The sequence below is a fragment of the Lutra lutra genome, chromosome 10 (genome assembly GCF_902655055.1).
Source record: "Lutra lutra chromosome 10, mLutLut1.2, whole genome shotgun sequence".
Taxonomy (NCBI): Eukaryota; Metazoa; Chordata; class Mammalia; order Carnivora; family Mustelidae; genus Lutra; species Lutra lutra.
The window spans coordinates 75,533,234-75,550,799 of record NC_062287.1 but is presented as its reverse complement, the minus strand read 5'-3'; the positions used below and the strand labels follow the sequence as shown (position 1 = coordinate 75,550,799).

The 17,566-nt window shown below is 39.6% G+C and overlaps 1 protein-coding gene and 1 non-coding gene across 2 annotated transcripts in view; one reads left to right on the top strand and one right to left on the bottom strand.

Annotated features, from left to right (window-relative positions):
• NELL1 (neural EGFL like 1) overlaps positions 1 to 17,566 on the bottom strand; it is an 845,189-nt gene that overhangs the window by 78,339 nt on the left and 749,284 nt on the right.
• LOC125080214 (U6 spliceosomal RNA) lies at positions 4,282 to 4,385 on the top strand. Its single transcript, XR_007121250.1, has one exon. It is a non-coding gene; the product is annotated as a U6 spliceosomal RNA (small nuclear RNA).

Genomic DNA, 17,566 nt, shown 5'->3' with positions numbered 1-17,566 from the left:
GAGAGAGAGAGACAGAGAGAGAATTAGTTAACATGCTGCAGGGGAGCGGGTCTCCTAATGGTGATAATTCTATAGGCTCCCTCCTCATCAGCAAGCTTTCACTACAATTGGGTCTTTTCTCTTCCAGAAATCTTCACTAAATTACTTCCATTGGCCCTATCCTCGTCCTGGTCCTGTGACTAAGACTGAGATTTTCTGAAGGAAGCAGAAACATGGCAGCCACGGAAGTCCCCAGATTGTTTATATTGAGGCCCATGTGAAAGTCAGTCCCGTAACAGTGACGTAAATGTCCAGAAAAAAATTATTATTAAATGATTTCAGTTTCCATGAACATTGTCCAGGAAGAGTCAAATCATCCCCCAGAGCATTTTACCATTTTTGGTGGCTTTACCTTCAGTCCTATGAACCTTCAAGCTATAGGAAATCTTTCTTCAAGAAGGACTCTCTCACCCACTGCGGTCATCACCATCACTAGTACCACCATCATCACTTAACTCCTTCCTTCTCAATAATGATATTGGCAAAGGAAGAAATAAATTGAAAACCAGTCCTCAACAAAATCAATACTGCTTCCCAATTCCTAAGGCAGGGCTCTCCTGTCAAAAACAAAACTGCCTAACTCCCTGTGCCAGATCTACCCCTGTGGCCTTACAACAGATGACCCGAACAGTCAGCCCTGGGACAAGAAACAGCTTCCACACATTGTATGGTTTTGCCTGGCACACACAGACTTATATTTTACAACTGAACCCCACTGCCAATATCAAGAGCCTGCAGTTTCCACATAAAATTTTGGATTCCTGGCATCTTTAAAAAAAAATTAATCTATCAAACCTGGATCCACATTCCACAAGGCAAAAGATGAGCACTGGCTGCCCCCTTTAAATGGTTCATGGACTCTGTGTTGCAGACCAGTCCATTCCTGGCTCACCCAACTCATCTTTGACAGGTATAGACATCTAAATTTGTGACACCTGCCAGAAGAGGCTGCCCTCATGCTGGCAAGGGCAACTAAATCTCTAAATTTTGGCTGATGCACCTCTGACATTAGGAATATTTTTAGCATGCAATCCCCATATAAGCATTTTTCAATACCAAACAAATACAAAGGTTATTTGCAATGTTAATTATACTAATTTAAAAAATGGTTGTTGTATTATTTTTAATATTTGCAAAATGATGGAATATGTTTAGTTGATTCTGCAAATCTTTTTTAAAGAAGATTTCATTTATTTATTTATTCTTTAGAGAGAGAGAAAGAGTGTGAGTGGAGGGAGAGGCAGAAGAAGGAGAGAATCACAAGTAGACTCTGTGCCGAGTGCAGAGCTAGATGCAGGGCTTGATCTCCCAACCCTGAGATTCTGACCTGAGCTGAAACCAAGAGTCAGACACTTCACCAGCTGATCCACTCCAAGTGCCCCTTTCTCTGAATCTTGTATCACTTTATGTACTAATTAAATGATGTTGCCAGGTCAATTGCTTGGAATTAAATAATTCACAATTAAAAATTAGTAAAGTTTTATTTTACATAATAAAAACGAATAGAAATAGAAATTCTAGTATTTCAGTCCCAATGGGTTCATATGACCAGTCCTGAGGCACATGTCTGGTGCTGCAGGGCAGAGGGGAAATGCCCATCACATTTCTTTCATACAGAATTATAAATTAATTCAAATTAATAAATGTGAATAGTTTGCATAGTAAGGCCTCTCTTCTCCTTACTCAATATTATTTCACAGGCATTAATTTTTCCTTTGGTGTTGACTACAAATCATTGAGTAAAATGGTTTGGGAGGAAAGAGAATCACAAGCCAGAACCTAATTGAACAGCAGGGACTGACTGTGTGGCATTGGTAAGAGCCTCTGCTGTGGCAGCATCAGTGAGTTGCCTGGGGTCCCGGACCTCAGCTGCCTGTGGAATTAATGCTCGAGAATAAATTTAGTATCCTATCACCTCGAATGCTTACTTTGTTTGTCAAATAGAGGTCATTAACCCCACTTTATTACTCCAAAATGACCAAGTAGGTTTTTGATATATAACCCATCAATCATCTCTTGGACATCAGCCACATACCAGCAACCAGCCTGGGTGTTCAAGGCAATGGATCTGGGGAGGTGGAATGCAAATGTGCTTTTTGGTTTATATCTGTTGCAGAGATTTTTTTTTTTTTCATGACACATAAGCTTATATTTTGAGATGGTTTGGGATTGAATTCATAGAAATGTTCTTTCCTCGCTGTATGGTTTTGGATTCATCCTCATCTTCATCTTTAAAACAGACATAGTAATTCTTACCTTATAGACTTTTTGTGACTATTAAATGAGACTTGTACTACTGTTTGTAGTCAGTGAATAAAAATGTTGGTTTCTTTTAACCCTTTCCTACCAGGGCACAAAGATGAATACGACTTATTCCTGCTTTGCCGAAGTTCACATTCTTTGAAGGTTACCAGCACATATATAATTAAAATATTAGACAGTATTATAAATGAAATGTAGTAAGTACCAAACCAAAGTTCCAAGATCATCCTACCAGTAAAATCTTGGGATGACATACTTTCTGATAACATGTTTTCAAATATAATGTGATTTCTGAGTGGTATTTGGTGCTCTATCTCTGACTAGCCTTTTTTCCCCTTTCTTTCTTTTTGAAGATTTTATTTATTTATTGAGAAAGAGTGCACAAACTGGGGGAGAGGCAGAGCAAGAGGAACAGAATCTCAAGCAGACCCTGCACTGAACACAAGCCTGATGTACTCGTGGTCTCCTCTTCCTGAGATCATGACCTGAGCCGAAATCAACAGTTGGAGGCAAAACCAACTGAGCCATCCCTGACTAGCTTTATTTTCAAAGAGAGGTAGAATAAAATACTTATCTTTTCAGGAGGAGGGGCAGAAAAGAGAACGCAAGGTCAGTAGTAAATAAAATTTGGCTCTGCTTTGGGAATGAGAATGGGTCCCATATACCCAATATTCTCTTCGCTCTATCTTTTGCGATCATCAGCGATCATGAATGAGCACCAACTCACTAGGACATTTCTGGAACAGCTGCCATGTTCCAGTCAAGACAAGGAATTAGAAGCAGTCAATGTGACCTTGAGGCCTGGGGACAATCACCACCAGATGGCACCAAACAGCAGCCAGGTCTTCATGAATTTAATTCCTGGAGCTGACTCCCTGGGCAGGCTCGTATTTTAAGCCCATCTCCAATGCATGGGTTTTCCTGTATTCAGATTTTAATAGAAGCTTTGAACTGTATTACAATTCCTTGTAAGACCTGGACCTTCCTTACCCTTTTTCTCATCCTGCTCCACTCTCCCCTTAGCCCACTGCACTGTGGACACCCTAGTCTTCTCCAGTCCAACATCTAACGTGGAGATTTTGTACTCGTGGTCTCCTCTTCCTAGAACATTGTTAATAAACACAACCAGCTCCTGCTGTTATTTAGGTCTCAGCTGAAATGCCACCAACTCAAAGAATCCTTCCTTGACCACCATTTATAAAGCAGCTTTCTCTCTTCAGTCTCTCCCTATTTCATGACCATGCTTTCTTTTCTTCATAACATTAGTCAGTCTCTGATGACCTGGTACATACAGTTGTGTATGGTCTTTCTACCCTAGAATATAAGCTCACGAAAGCAGGGACTCTTCTGCCTTGTTTACCACCATGCCCCACAGCCTTCTACATGATTGTCGGTAAGGATGGCGCAAGCTCAGTGGAAGGCTGCTTTGGGTCATTGCCTAGCTCCTGCTGGGGCATGCGGAGTAAGCCCAGTAGTAACTCCAGAGGAAAAATTTAAATAAGAAAGTTGTAGGAACTAGGGTGTGTTTGAGGATCTAAGCAAGAGACTATTCCAGATTATTCCAGTACACACATTTACTTGAGTATACTGGGGATAACATTTAAAGATTTCATCTATCTGACAGATCACAAGCTGGGGGAGTGGCAGGCAGAGGGAGAGGGAAAAGCAGGCTGCTGCCTGAGCATAGAGTCCCATGTAGGGCTCAATCCCAGGACCCTAGGATCATGACCTAAGCCAAAGGCAGACAGTTAACTGACGGAGCCACCCAGGCACCAGGGGATAACATCTTAGTAATGATAGTGATAACAGCAGCAACAACTAGCTCTTATTAAGTGCTTACTCTGCCAAATACTTCACAAGTATTAGCTTACTTAACCCTCTGAACAACCTGATGATATAAGTACTATTATTATCCCCATTTTACAGATGAGAAGTTATAGGACCTGCTCAAGACTACCCACCTAAGAAATGAAGGTAATGGTGCTCACTTCGGCAGCACATATACTAAAACTGGAATACAAAGAAGATTAGCATGGCCCCTGTGCAAGGATGACATGCAAATTTGTGAAGCATTCCATATTTTTCATGCTATGGTGAGTGCTGTGAAGTGTGTAAACCTGGCGGTTCACAGACCTGTACCCTGGGGCTAATAATACATTATATATGAATAAAAAATAAAAATTTTTTTTAAAAATGAAGGAAATGAGATATAAACCATGAGAGTATGTTTCCCTTCTCTTAACTATTGTTTCAATCAAATCATGGAAATACAAACACACATAAAAAAAATCACTCTTAGAATAGCTAAGGAAGTCTTAGCTAGGAGAGATGGGTACAGCTGATAAGTCGAGAAGATGCAGGGCAGGTCACCTACTAGAAAGGGAGATCACATGCAGGGTGGTTAAAAGAACAATACGTATTCAAGCAAGAGGGGTTGAGGTGAATAAAGAACTCTTGAGGGTTCAAAATATATACATTTAAAAAGTGCTCACACGCAGGTGTCTCTCTTTGTGCTCCAAGAATTCATACCGTACTTTAAACCTGTTCTACCAGGCTGCACTATGGTATTTTGGCAGATTTGGGCAAGAACAAGTGAACTGCAATTTGTCTCCTGAAACTGTATTAAGATTTAGCTCTCAACAACTGTTTGTACGTTAGCTGAACCAGAGAACTGTGAGAAGGGCCAGATTGACACCAAGAAAAAAGATTAGACTGAGCTTTTCTACATGCTTCTACAAAATTCAAGGAAAGGGCAGAAATGGGAATTTTCCCAGGTGTACTTGAGAAAATGGTTTGCAAATTCCATAGAGAATATCTAAATTGCATTTGAATTCTGTGCTTCACTCCAGCACAGTTATTTATGGTGTTTATTGAATACAGCCACTATTCTCTGCTCTCTGCACATTTATAAATACAGTTTCTAAAAGGCATCCATTATGGTTTATGATCTATAATTGGAAACAAGATGCTACCAGTCGTGCATTCACTGACATTACAGAATCATGTAAAGTCATCCTGGCCCACACCTAGAGGGCTAAAGAGGTCTTGTCATTCAATACAAATGCCGGAGATGTTAATTAGGCCTCGGTCCCTGGACTTTTCTTTTCTTTTTTTTTTTTTTTTTAAGATTTTATTTATTCATTTGACAGACAGAGATCACAAGTAGTCAGAGCTAGGCAGGCAGAGAGAGAGGAAGGGAAGCAGGCTCCCTGCTGAGCAGAGAGCCTGATGTGGAGTTTGATCCCAGAACCCTGGGATCATGACCTGAGCCGAAGGCAGAGGATTTAACCCACTGAGCCACCCACGTGCCCCTGCACACATATTTTTATAACTTCCTCTTATCACTTAACATCATTTTGACATTTACTGCTGTTGAGAGGAGTAAGCCCAATATATTCAATTTCTGTACTATTATTTCATCCTTTCCTTGATGGAAATTTTGTTCCCAGATTTTTACAATCATAATCAATGAAGTTATGGACATTCCTGTTTTGGGTTCTTGTGTTCATGTCCAAGGGCTCCTCAAATATATTCCTATAAGTGGAATTGTTGGGTCAGGGAGTATGTGCACAGTCACACTTACCAAAGCGAAGCACTGACCAAAGTGCTCAAAATTTATATGAATATATGTTCCAGCAAAAGTGTGGAATTTTTCCAGTTGCTTCATGTCTTTGGCAACCCTTGGCATTGTCATAAGTCTTGTTACAACAGTGGGTGCGTAATTTCAGTGTGGTTTTATTTAGATCGTCTTTCCATAGATTTATGGATTTTTGTTTCTATAAGTTATGTTTATAAGTTTTGTCCATTTTGCTTTCTTTTTATAGAGACTGGAACAAGTTATTTATATAATCTATATATTATCTTGTTGGTTTATATATTTCACAAGTATCTTCTCTCCATTTATGTAGTTTATAATTTTATTTTTTTTATTTTTTTTTTTAATTTATTTATTTGACAGAGAGAGATCACAAGCAGGCAGAGAGGCAGGTAGAGAGAGAGGAGGAAGCAGGCTCCCTGCTGAGCAGAGAGCCCGATGCGGGGCTCGATCCCAGGACCCTGAGATCATGACCTGAGCCGAAGGCAGCGGCTTAACCCACTGAGCCACCCAGGCGCCCTATAATTTTATTTTTTAACGATTTATTTATTCAAGAGAGTGCACAGTGGGGAGTAGGAGAGACAATCCAAAGCAGACTCCCCACTGAGTGTGGAACCCAAAACCACCTGAGGATCATGACCTGAGCTGAAATCAAGAGTCAGACCCACAACCAACCAGCTGAGCCACCCACGTACCCCTATTCTCATTTTTGTGAGAGGACGGTTTCTTTGATGAACACAAAGTAATTTATGCTAATGTAAAATGATTTTCAATTTTTTCCCTTTGTTATGTTTTTAAAAGGGGTTGTTTCTATTGATTCACTATTAAATATGACACTTGCTATAGATTTTTAAATTCTGTATCTCAGTTGCTAAGTTTTTTTCAACATAGTGAATGAATTTTATTGAAAGCTTTTTCTCTTTGGGGTGATTCTGCATCTTTCTTTCCTTGTATCATGTAATGTAATTAATTATATTGATATATTAAGTACTATTAAATTATCCTCGAATTTCTAGGATAAAGGCAACCTGTTTATGAGATTAAAAAAAAACATTTCAGGTTGTTTTACTTACATTTGTTCTGAAGAGAATTTTAAAACATAAGTGATATGAAACTATGATTTTCCTGTATTAAATTGATGTAACCTAGTTTGTAACAACATTATGCTATCCATAGTAAGTTAAATTGGGAAGTCCTTCCCCTTTGTTACTCTCTGGAGTATCTTGTAAGGATCAGCAGCATATGTTTCCTGGGTATTTAACGGGACTTGCTGGTATTTATCTGCACTTAGGTTTTTAGTATCTATGTGTATGGCTAGGTGAACACAGATTTTTAGTGAATTGAAAATTTTAGTTGTTATATATCTACTCATTTAAAAAAATGTCTTGAGTCTTTGGCAAACTATATTTTTCCATTAATATGTGTATATCATGAAAGTTCTCAAATTATAATATAAAACTGTTATTTTTAAAGAAATATTTGTGGTACCTGTATTTAAGTTTCAGTTCTTACTTCTAATCATGATTATTTTTTTCCTCCTTTTTTTTTAAGATTTTATTTATTTATTTGTAAGCGAGAGAGAGAGAGAGAGAGAGAGAGAATGAGAGAGAGAGAGAGAGAGAGCAGGAGAGGACAGAGGTCAGCAGGAAAAGAAAACTCCCTGCTGAGCAGGGAGCCCAATGTGGGACTTGATCCCAGGACTTCAGGTTCATGACCTGAGCCCAAGGCAGTCACTCAACCAACTGAGCCACGTAGGCGCCTAGTCATGATTATTTTTATATCTCGTCTCTTTTGTCCTTAATTAGTGCCACTAGGATTTGGTTTATAAAAAAATCTTTAAAAAAAATAACTTTAGTATTGATGATTTAGATTTTTCATTTTATTTATTTTTGGTATCATCTTTATTTTTTTCTCCTTTGATTCACTCTGCTTTGTTCTGTGGTTATTTTTGTTAACTTCATAAGCTGTCTAATTAATTAAAATCATTAATTTTAGCCTTCTACACTCACAAAAGATCTGAGGTACCTCAAAAACCACATAATCTGTATTCAACAAACTTAATTACCTATTATAATTCCTGAAATATTTGTTAGGACCTAAAACTCTATTTTCTGAAGCCCTTGTACATGTCATCTGTTGTTTATTATTTTTCTGACTCCCATTCATATTAGCTAGAAATTTTGAACGGCAGATTGTGCTCAATGGTGTTTTATCTGAGAACCTGGTGGGACCAGAGGTGGTGGTGAATTCCTCCAGAAAGAATGAGCTTTTGTTTCTACCAGATACACCTGGAGGATAAATCTCTAAAAAACAAAACAAAATAAAACAAAACAAAAACCCTTTAACCTAATGTTTAAACTTTGGTTTCTCCCAGATCAAGTGTAACATGAATCCAAACTTGTTTTTTTCTTTTTTCCCTGGAATATGCTTTTTATATGAAGGGAAGATAGTCAATGAAGAAGAAAAAAATTTTAGAAAACTGAAGATGCGTTTTGTTCAGGATGTCCCAGACACTTAATCTGATGGAAAGAACTCAGCAGTCCTGAGTCAATTCTGACTTCGCTTCTTCTAGAATGTGACCTCGAACTAGTGGATGCCTGATTATTTGTGTTTTAAAGTATGGAGAACATATTACATTGACAGAGTAAAGATTAAACATATATAATATGAATCCACCTAACTGCCTGAAAATACTGCACGTTCAATATATGATAGGATAGCCCTGCCTCCTCCTTCTTCCATTTCTTTCTTGGGTAGGACAGAATGACAGTGCAGCCACTGAAAGGAACTCTCATCTACTATCTTTCTGGCCATGATCCTAGAAATCATGGCATTTATTCAACAAATATTCATTAACTATTTCCTCCATACTAAGCACTGACAAACAGGGTCACACAGTAGGAAACACTAGAGTGAATCTAATACCTTTCTCTAGGGTTAGAATTTAATGGACTTAGGTCAGTAAGTATTTTGAGATAATAATGGTCATTATTCTGTATGCTTTGAATATATTATCTTTCTTCATTTCTCCATCAATTGTATGAAGTATTTGCCTGATTCTTCCAGATGATGAAATGAAAGTCCCAAATCATACAGGGAGAACACCTCAAAGCTCAATTAAAGCACAAGCCATTTTATTTCAGATCCTGCAGCTTCTACTAAGAATACAAAATCATTATATGGTGTTATTCTTTTAAGTGCGTTAGGACCCTTTAGGCCTGAGAATCACAAATACATCATCCCAACTATGTTTGAGCACCATGACTCGGGGCAAAGGTGGACCTGTGAATTGTTGGGTCAGTCAGGGGTGATATCATGCTGAACACCAGGCTGAACTGTGCAATTGCATTTCTAGATTGCCATTATCAGGCTGCTCTAAGTTTTCTAAATGTCAAAATAAATTCATAAATTAGAAAATGACAGCCAAATTGACACTTTTTTTTTCTTTTTCAAGTTTTAATTTAAATCCAATTAGTTGGGGCGCCTGGGTGGCTCAGTGGGTTAAAGCCGCTGCCTTCGGCTCAGGTCATGATCCCGGGGTCCTGGGATCGAGCCCTATGTTAGGCTCTCTGCTCAGCAGGGAGCCTGCTTCCCCCGCCACCTGCCTCTCTGCCTACTTGTGATCTCTGTCAAATAAATAAATAAAATCTTAAAAAATAAATAAATAAATCCAATTAGTTCATTTCAGGTGAACTGAGTGACTCATCATTTATATATAACACCCAGTACTCATCACAAGTGCTCTCCTTAATGCCCATCACACCTTTAACCCAGCTCCCTGCTCACCTCTCCTCTAGCAGCCCTCATTTTGTTCTCTATAGTTTAGAGTCTTTTTTCTGGTTTGCCTTTTCCCCTTTCTGTTCATCTATTTCTTTTTCTTTTTTTTTTTTTAAAGATTTTATTGATTTGACAGAGATCACAAGTAGGCAGAGAGGCAGGCAGAGAGAGAGAGGAGAAAGCAGGCTCCTCGCTGAGCAGAGAGCCCGATGCGGGGCTCGATCCCAGGACCCTGAGATCATGACCTGAGCCGAAGGCAGAGGCTTTAACCCACTGAGCCACCCAGGCGCCCCTGTTCATCTATTTCTTAAATTCCACATATAAGTGAAATCATATGGTATTTCTCTTTCTCTGACTTGTTTCGCTTAGCATAATACACTCTAGCTTCATGCAAGTCCTTGAAAATACTAAGATTTCATTCTTTATGGTGAAGGAATATTCCATTGTGTATGTGCGTGTGCGCGCGTGTGTGTGTATACATATATACATACACACACCACATCTTTATCCATTCTTCAGTTGATGGACAGTTGGGCTCTTTCCATAATTTGGCTATTGTTGATAATGCTGCTACAAACATCAGGGTGCACACATCACTTTGAGTCAGTGTCTTTGTATCCTTACGGTAAATAGGTAAATACTAGTAGCACAATTTCTGGATCTTAGGTAGTTCTGTTTTGAACTTTCTGAGGAACTGCCATACTGTTTTCCGGAGTGGCTGTACCAGTTTGCATTCCCATCAACAGTGTAACAATGTTCCCCATTCTGTGCATTCTCAATATCTGTGGTTTCCTGTGTTGTTAATTTTAGGATTCTGACAGGTGTGAAGTGATATTTCATTGTAGTTTTGTATTTTCCTGATGATGAGTGATGTTAAGTATCTTTTATGTGTCTATTAGCCAGTTATATGTCTTCTATGGAAAAATGTCTATTCATGTCTTCTGTCCATTTTTTAATTGGATTGTTTTTTGGGTGTTGCTTTTTTTAAAAAAAAAAGATTTTATTTATTTATTTGACACAGACAGAGATCACATGTAGGCAGAGAGGCAGGCAGAGAGTAAGGGGGAAGCAGGCTCCCCGCTGAGCAGAGAGTCCCATGCGGGGCTCTATCCCAGGACCCTGAGGTCATGACCTGAGCTGAAGGCAGAGGCTTAACCCACTGAGCCACCCAGGCACCCCTGGGTATAGCATTTTATAAGTTCTTTATGGGGCACCCAGGTGGCTCAGTCAGTTAAGTGTCCAAGTCTTGGTTTTGGCTCAGGTTATGATCTCAGGGTCGTGAGACTGATCCCTGCATCAGGCTCTGCACTGAGCATGAAGCCTGCTTAAGATTTTCTTTCTCTCCCCTCCACCCATGTTTGTACTCTTTCCCTCTAAAAAAATAAAATCTGGTTTGTCTGATGTGATGTCTATTTGCATGGTAAATGTTTCTTCCCCATCTTACTATCAAATATGTCTCTCCAACCTTAATGACTACATCCGCACATGTCTTTAGGTCTCAAATGAGTCTGGTATGGTGGAGACCTGTGCTATGTCTTCTAGGGGAGGGTCTTGTGATGCTGGGATTGAGGCAGATTTGACACAGAAAGGCAGTCAAAACCAGAGCACAGGAGCATGGGGTTTGGAGCAAAGCCTGCTAAAGAGGCAGTATCCAGGTAAACCACCCTCAGCAGGTGTCTCTATACCTATGCTGAGGGACTGGGAGGGAAATGTTACCCACTGGCTCTTTAGTCCTCAGAGAGGCAAGGCCCCTCTTTCAGATGTGCTCCAAGAAGATGGAACTGTCTCTCTCCCAGTTTGTCTTCAGTAATCCTCAGACTGTGCCATCTGCCCCCAGGGTTACCTGCCCGTCTTCTCTACAGGAGCCCTGTAGGACCCTCAGGGCTCTATACCAGCCATGCCATGGACCTCTAAAACTATTCTGTTGGTTACAAAAACTCATGAAAATCAGCCTCTCTTATTTTCCCAGTCAGTGGCTTTGGGGAAGTGTTTTCCTTGTTCACCCCCCTGTGTGCTCCTCAATCTCTCTCTCTCTCTCAGGGTTACCTCCAGAGCACTTGCAATCTATTTCTTCCCCAAAACCATATTTCCACACCTCCTATCTTTCATGGTGTGGCCTCTTCTCTCCCTCTAGTTGTGCAGTTTGTTCTGTCAGTTCTCAGACTGATTTCTTGGGTCTTCAGAATGATTTGGTATTTATGCAGCTGTGTTTGAAGGATGAAGCAAGCCTAGGGTCCTCCTACTACTTTGTCATCTTAGCTCCTCAACAGTTCTTTATAATAATCCAACACACTTTGAATGCTGAGCTTTCTAAAAAATCACTAAGATAGTACACTTCATTTGCAAAAAAGTATTTTTCACACATGCACCAGCATGATTTTTTTTTTTTAATCAGTTTTCAGCCTGTCTTATCCTATTAAGATATTTGTATTATGAGACTCTGGCATGCTGGTGGCCCTACACTGGCTAGATGGCTTTGGGATTTCAGTGTATGCACCTAGAGGAAAATTTAGGATTCTAACCTCTAGTCAATTATTCAGTTACTGAAAGGCTACTAGGACTAAGAACAAGGCACAGAACACACATGGAGAAAAGCCAAGGTCTCCAGACTTGAGATGTCATAGTCTGACGGAGGAGAAATAGACAATTATATCAGTATTCTAGAAGTGAAAATAGAGGGGATGATTCAAGTTATTTTAGAAGGGGAGCTACTGGAGGATAGAGAAGAGAATTAGAGAGAGTGCATGGGTGAGAAATCTAAGCTGAACCTTGAAGGCAAACAGAATTTTACATGATGGACATAAAAAAGCATGAGAGGCCCAGGAAATACTGTATATAAAAAAATCTGGATTCAGGAAAAAATGCAGAGTGTTCAGGAAACATTGTGGTATACAGGGTTTAAAAGGAGTAAAGTGAGGAAGAGAGAGAGAGTTAATTAGATAATATGGGATTCCTCTACAAAAGACCATGATCAAAGTTCCACTGAATTTAGTTACCATTAATCATGCACACAGTGGAAATTCATCCAAAGGCTTTGCAGTAGGAGCATGGCAATCACATTTCTATTGTGAAAAGATCACTCTGGAGACATGGGTTAGCAAAGATTGGAGGAAGACTGGTTGGAAATAGGAAAATCATTTAGGAGGCCTTAGAACAGAGATAGACCTCAAGTAAGGTGACATCCCAAAGCCAGTATGGCAAGGAAGTTTCAACTTATTTATCAAGACACTTACTGATAATTTTAGAAAACTCTTTAGTATAGAAAATTTTTAATTCTCAAACTTACCATAATGAAATAATCAGATCAAGAGGTACCAAGGGGGGTACCCATAGAGTGTGCAGAAAGGAGGGATTTAAAAGTGGAATCAATAGCATCTGGTGGCAGGCTGGGGAAAGACAAGAATGAGAAGCTGAACACGACTTCAGAATCTCTGCTTTAAGCTAGAGGGTGGGGACGCCTGGGTGGCTCAGTTGGTTGAGCAGCTGCCTTCGGCTCAGGTCATAATCCCGGCGTCCTGGGATCGAGTCCCACATCGGGCTCCTTGCTCATCAGGGAGCCTGCTTCTCCCTCTGCCTCTGCCTGCCATTCTGTCTGCCTGTGCTTGCTCTCTCTCCCTCTCTCTCTCTGACAAATAAATAAAAAAAATAAAATCTTTAAGCTAGAGGGTGAATAAGTTTAAAATAACTAAAAACTCATTGAAATTAAAATTATAGTAGTATATATACTCTCTGGAAGCCAGAGGAAAAGCAGGAAAATGACCAAATGTGTATGACATAGGAGATATGTCAAGATAGGAAGAGAGAGAATCAGCAATTTTGAAAACCAAGTTTCCCACAGCCTTGTATAGGTACATCATGATAAACATCAAGTTAATTAAGACAAGCATTACAAACGCACCCTGCAAGTTTACTCAATTATGCACAAACACTGAAGTCAGATGGTAGAAGCTGCTGTAAGTATAGGAAAGTAAATAGGTCTGTGATCAAAAGACATGAAGTTCCAACTCCTGCCCCACTGTTTACTCACCTCTCTGAGATTCTGTCTCTGCTTCTGAAGAACATGAAATAATCCCTGTATGGTGCCGATGTGAAGATAAAATATGATAATGGATGTGAATGCATGTGTCAACTACAAAGCCTTTGACAAATGTGAATTATTATTATGATGGTATTATCATACTAAAAGTTATATGTGCTTAGGAAAAACCATCCTAGCTTCTAATTACCCAGTCAAAATATCTACTGGACACTTCTATGACAGTCAGCTGCTTTAAGCCCTGGAAGACAAACAAGGTCCCAGCTGTCACAGAGCTCTCATGGAGCCAGCATTTGCACAGTGAGAAAGAAAAAAGCCACAAGTTATTTACTAATTCAGTGTGGCTTTGGCAAGAGAAAAATCCCTGCTGAAAATTCAGCTCAGTAGTTCTTGGATCCAGCCCTAGGCAAGGGACATAAGACAAGTCTCTCAGTAATGTCACAGTGTTCATTACAATACCAAGGTTGAAATTAAGGAAAAATATGGAGGTGATGTAGGTTCAAGGATTAACTACTGGATTTCAAAAAACAGGGAAAAAAAGAGCCAAGAATCCAAAATTAAGAACTAGATTGAGCATGTGAAGTACCTTGCCTATGGAGAGTCTGAGGAATCAAGGCACTGTCTGAATTGGGCATTATTTGCAGGGTCTCACTGACTGAGAATAGCTTTCAAGTGACTGGATTCATACTCAGTTACTCAAGTTGAGGGGTAATGTAAATGCTATCTATTACCTGAGAGCCCTTCAGTTAGGAACTAGACCAAGTAAAGAGTAAGGGATTGACCCCAGCCTCATAATAAGCACACAATAGGAACCTTTCCTCTAACTCTTCAGATTTATATAGAGCTGTTTTCTGGGCTGCAAATGTCAACCCTCATGTCGAGGCATCCTCCAGAGCCATCGGGAGCAGTGCTGTCCAACTGAAATATAATATGAGCTGGACATGGAATTTCCCATTTTCTAGAAATCACATTTAAAAAGTTAAGAGAAAGGAGTTAAATTAATTACACTAATATCTTTTATTTCATTCAATATATCTAAACTATTACCATTTCAACATGAAATCGATGTAAAACATTTATTCATGAGCCACTAGAAACATCGTAAGCCAACAGTCATACTGTAAAAATGGCATTCATCTTATGATGCAGTACAGTTAAAGGTAGTCTAAAGCACAATAAAGTTGTACTAAAGGGAAAGTATTTTACAGTGCATCAATTTTAGAACTTTAAACAAATTAATTAAAATGAAAAATTAAATTGCTCAGTTGCAGCAGCCATATTTCGAATGGTAGGCTCCCATTTTGGACACCACAGGCCTAGAGGTTAGCAGGAATATTAGAACTTCAAGGAAACTTCAAAGACCTTAAAAGAACCCCAAGGAAGAGTCTCACAAATGAGGAAACCGAGGCTCCTACAGATACGAGGACTTGCCCAAGACACACACCAAAAGTATGATAGAACAAGACACATCCAGAATTACTTACGTTTCTTTTTTTGAAAAACACACTGCTTTATTTGATTATAACACTAGTATATGCTCATGTCTTAAATCCTATGTCTTGACTGGTATGTGGTTGATAGGGGAATCTTAATGTACTCTGAGAAGCTGGCAGAAACCTGAGCCTCTCTTCATGCTTATTCCTGTTTTCTTCAATTTTCTATTTATCATTCAAGATATGCTTTGTGTGTTCTTTCTTTGGGAACAAAGAACAGAAAAGGAATTACTCTATGAACATAAATAGCCAGATTTGCAATGACCTGCTCAAGGAGGAAAACCGTGCACATTTGCTATACCAGTTTTTTCCTTGCATAGTCATACCGTGGGTGTGTGGCCAGAAAGGGTCACTGTGATGTATTTGCTTGCCAAAAGGATCCTAAACCTCAAGTGTCTGAGAGGCAGGAAGACTGTGAAGAACGAAGTACTAAAAGGCAATCAAGGTATTTTGGGCAGAACTTCTTTCAAAATTAAATTGAAAAAGATTCTGATAAATCAGGCTGCAGAAACACCAGGAGTACTTAACTTCCCCAGGGCCATGTGGTAAATGTTGATGATAACAGTTGCCTGAGCCTGGTGGAGAAAATCCCAACAATCAAGGTGAGAATAAATGGAGTAACCAGTCTTTAAAACAAACTCCTGCTTCCTGCAGTATTTTTTTAAAAAATATATATTTGAGAGAGAGCGTGTGAGAGCAGGGGAAGGAGCGGAGGGAGAGGGGAAGGGAGAAAATCCTCAAGCAGACTCCTTGCTGAACACAGAGCCCAAATACTGGGGCTTGACCCAGGACCTCGAGATCATGACCTGAGCAGAAATCAAGAATTGGCCACTCAACTGAGTGAGCCATCCAGGCATCCCTCTGCAGTATTTCGCAATTGAAAGATTATGGGTTTTAAAAACAGAAGATCTAAAAACAAACAAAAAAACCCCCAGAAGATCTTACTAGAAATCTGCCACTTCCTTGTCATGCGTCCTCTTTATTCCTGTCTTCCCATCTAACCCAGTGCCAGATAATTCAGGGAAGTCCTTCCATCAAGACTAGTCATCCATAGCAGCAACCTCCTAAACTATACTGATAATTTTTTTTTAAAGATTTTATTTATTTAGTTGACAGAGAGAGATCACAAGCAGGCAGAGAGGCAGGCAGAGAGAGAGGAGGAAGCAGGCTCCCTGCTGAGCAGAGAGCCCAATTCGGGGTTCGATCCCAGGACCCTGAGATCATGACTTGAGTTGAAGCAGAGGCTTAACCCACTGAGCCACCCAGGCGCCCCTATACTGATAATCCTTATTCACCTCTCCATTCTTTGTAAATTTTGATCATACCACCTCTATTTCCATAATTGATAATATTATTAATAACAAATCAATGGAGTGGCACCTGTAGGAAATCAGTCGATGTGAATCAGCGGCCACCAGCATCTGCTTTCCCAGACTTCAGCAAGTTCTGATCCTGGGAAAGTTGGCAGGCAACACATATAATAAGAAGAGAGCATTTCAAAGCTATGGTCACTGTTTCCCAAAGACAGGAGGACAAGAAGGTTAATGAGTTTTATCCTGGGCTGATGTTGGAAAAGATTAAACTTTTGGGACTTGGAAGAAAAGTACAAAATATTGGCAAAGGGAGAGGTGCAGTTAAGAGGAGCTATAACATGTAAATATATTGGCTCCTAGACACTATTTGTATATGTCTTACTCTACTTACTCCATTTACCCCATCACAAACAGATCATCACTCAGGTGAAGGGTGCACTAAGGCCACAAAGCACAGATCCTGACCTACTTCAAAACATCAATGGCTGAAAAGTAGTAAGTTGTAACTCTTTTTTGTCATTCATGAAAGATTTATAGAAATTATAGCAGATGGGACAAATTAATTTAAATCCCAACAATGCACATATTATTGCCCACAGTCGATTACACATTCTTTTGTCCAGTTCATTGCTAATGACTCAAATAATGGGGTTTCCTGCTATTTTGCCTCACAGCATAATCAGATGAGATATGCAGATGAAATTAAATAGTTGTCACAATGTTCTCCATATTAACAAATACCAAGAAAAAGCAAGTCCTACCATGTAACTTGCTAATGTGAGGTTCTACACACAGGAATGTGAGCCAACCTTTACCTAATACCTGGTCACATGCAAGACAATCACTGCAACTGTATGCCAGTATGAAATCATACAGTTTTAGTGGCTTTCTAGTTGACTTAAGAATGAAAATGAAGGGGTGGGTGCTCAGGTGGCTCAGTCAGTTAAGCATCAGACTCTTGGTCTCAGCTTGGGTGTTGATCTCAGGGTTGTGAGTTTAAGCCTGCATAGAAGAAGAAGAAGAAGAAGAAGACGATGATGACGAAGAGGAA